The sequence below is a fragment of the Sinocyclocheilus grahami genome, unplaced genomic scaffold, assembly GCF_001515645.1.
Source record: "Sinocyclocheilus grahami isolate Dianchi unplaced genomic scaffold, SAMN03320097.WGS_v1.1 scaffold2725.1, whole genome shotgun sequence".
Lineage (NCBI taxonomy): Eukaryota > Metazoa > Chordata > Actinopteri > Cypriniformes > Cyprinidae > Sinocyclocheilus > Sinocyclocheilus grahami.
In genome coordinates, this window is record NW_015507903.1 from 7,790 (window position 1) to 10,731 (window position 2,942).

General features: G+C 38.8%; 1 pseudogene; it reads left to right on the forward strand.

Moving 5' to 3' along the window:
• The first annotated feature begins 160 nt into the window (after window positions 1-160).
• Window positions 161-2,622, forward strand: LOC107575559 (ribonuclease inhibitor-like; annotated as a pseudogene).
• The last annotated feature ends 320 nt before the right edge of the window (window positions 2,623-2,942 follow it).

Here is a 2,942-nt window from a genome sequence, read left to right on the forward strand (position 1 = left end):
AGATGGACATGGACTCTCCACTGAAAGATCCATCAATCTGTTCCTCTGTCTGCTGGAAGTGAAAGATCAGACTCTGTCCAGAGAGATTCAGGAGTTTGTGAAATCAGACAAACACTCAGAGAAGAAACTCTCTCCTGCTCACTGCTCAACAATCGCCTACATGCTTCAGATGTCAGAGGAGCCGCTGGATGAGCTGGACCTCCAGAAATACAACACATCAGATGAGGAGAGAAGAAGACTGATACCTGCTGTGAGCAACTGTAGAAAAGCCCTGTGAGTGTTTAATCACATTTAGTTAAATGTCTTTTAGAGGAATGAAGCTAATATTATTGAAATACTAGTTGTACAATGAGGATAAGAATTTAATTTTCATTTGTTTTAATCTCTTTTAGTCTTGCTGGCTGTAATATCACTGCTCAGTGTTGTAAGAGTTTGTCATCAGCTCTACAATCCTCAAACTCTGTCCTGAGAGAGCTAGATCTGAGTAACAATGACCTGCAGGATTCAGGAGTGAAGCTGCTCTCTGATGGATTGAAGAGTCCAAACTGTCAGCTGCAGATATTGAGGTGTGAAAAAAACATTTTTTTTAGCACTAATATATGTAGAATGTTTAGCACTTATAGTATGTTTTAGGGATTCTAAAAAATATATATATTTTTTTATTTTAGCACACTGATTGATGTGGTTCCATCAGTTCCACTTTGTGCTGTTAACTTCAAAAACCAAATGGATTTAAGGCAAAAAATTATGGCGGACTAGATTTTCTCATTAAAACAGACGTGTTCAAACATTGTTGTTGTAATCAAGGCATTTTTGTAGATTCAGAGACATTAACAGATGGACATGAGTATTCCTTTTTTATCAGACTGTTTTGTGTATGTAGTTTGTCAGGCTGTATGGTGACAGAGGAAGGCTGTGGTTATTTGTCTTCAGCTCTGAGTTCAAACCCCTCACACCTGAGAGAGCTGGATCTGAGCTACAATCACCCAGGACACTCAGGAGTCCAGCTACTCAAACACAAACAGGAGGATCCAAACTATAAACTGCAGATACTCAAGTATGTCAGGCAGTTATGCAATTTGGGTCAACTAAGAGTGGTCTCAGGTAACACAGAAACCACAGACCACTTTAACAGTGAGCTGACTGTTACTCTCCATTCCTGGAAAAATCTCTGTTATTTCTCATGTGAATCTATGTGAGAAAAGTTTTTTTTTTTTTTTTTGCTGTTGGTCGAGACTGCCTCTTGACCAAAGGCCTTGTAGTTTGTGCACCTCATTAGCATTGTGTTGTTTAGTTTGAGTTTTGCTAAGAAAAGAACACAACAGATGGCAAGAAACTTTTGTTTAGTGAGATTCAAGAAAACAAGCATATACTGACAAACCAACACAGCAAACACTGGGGCTTACATTCACAAGATCACTAGATAACCAAGACCAAGGTGACAATAGTGAGGGACTGATGAGGAAAACCAAAATAACCACAAAAGACAAAATTAGCTAATTTAACAGTCTTCCCTCATACCATATAATTTTTGTTTGTGTGTATGTTTTTGTCTCTGTTCAGTTTTGACCATGAAGGACATTTCAGAATCAAACCAGGACTGAGAAAATGTAAGTCCTCACACACACACAGGTTTGTTTTTGTGAAAGTGGGGACATCCCATAGGCGTAATAGTTTTTCAACTGTACAGACCGTATATTCTATTGCCCTACACCAACCCTACCCCTAAACCTACCCCTCACAGGAAACTTTCTGTGTGATTTATATGCGTTTTGATAAGTGGGGACATGGGGTAATGTCCTGAAAAGTCACCTTCTCCTTGTAATACCTATGTCATACCATTGTCATTATACAAATGTATGTACTCATTTGTCACAAAAACGTGCACGCGCGCTCACACACACACACACACACACAAAAACACTCCTGTGCATATTTAATTATATCATAGATTATGTGATCTCTCTTTTTGTGTTCAGACGCCTGTGATCTCACACTGGATCCACACACAGCACACACTCAACTTATCCTGTCTGAAGAACATATGTGAAATATCATCAGCCGTATCCTGATCATCCAGACAGATTTGATGATCGGGAGCAGATCCTGTGTAAAGAGATTCTGACTGGACGCTGTTACTGGGAGGTTAAATGGGAAGGCTCAGGTAATGTAGCAGTGGCATATAAAGGAATCAGCAGGAAAGGTGGGATTGACTGTTTGTTTGGATTCAATGAAAAGTCCTGGAGTATGTATTGTTCTGATAGGAATTATACTGTCTGGTACAATAAATACAGCACTGATGTATTTGGCCCTTCATCCTGCTCTAATAGAGTAGGAGTGTATCTGGACTGCTCTGCCGGCACTCTGTCTTTCTACAGCGTCTCTGACACACACACACTCACACACATATACACATTCAACACTACATTCACTGAACCCCTCTACGCTGGATTTAGGGCTTATCCTGATTCTTCAGTGTCTTTGTGTCAGATTTAACAACCTCTTGTGAAGAACCACAGAAGTACTTACAGAAGCCACTTTCCACATCAGAGCAAAACAAGTAAAATATATTTGCAATTGTATATCTTGCACTGGCAACTTTCACTCTCACAATTATGACATCAATTTATAGTCACAATTGCAAGACATATAGTTGCAAATGTAAGCTGTAGTCACATTGTAATGTATGAAGTTGAGTTGTGAGATGAAGTCAGATTGCAATAAAAAGTTGCAGAGATGTACAGAAAAAAATGTCAAATTATGAGTTACAAGGTCACATCTGCAAGAAAATTAATGAATAAAATTATATTAGTGCAGTGCACATATATATTAATAGTCATCAATTAAATATAGAGCACTAGGCTGTGAGTTTGAAGTTTCTGGGCTGTGTTTGACTGAAAACTGAAAAAAACAGTGTTCAGTGCATTAGGTTCCCCTTCATC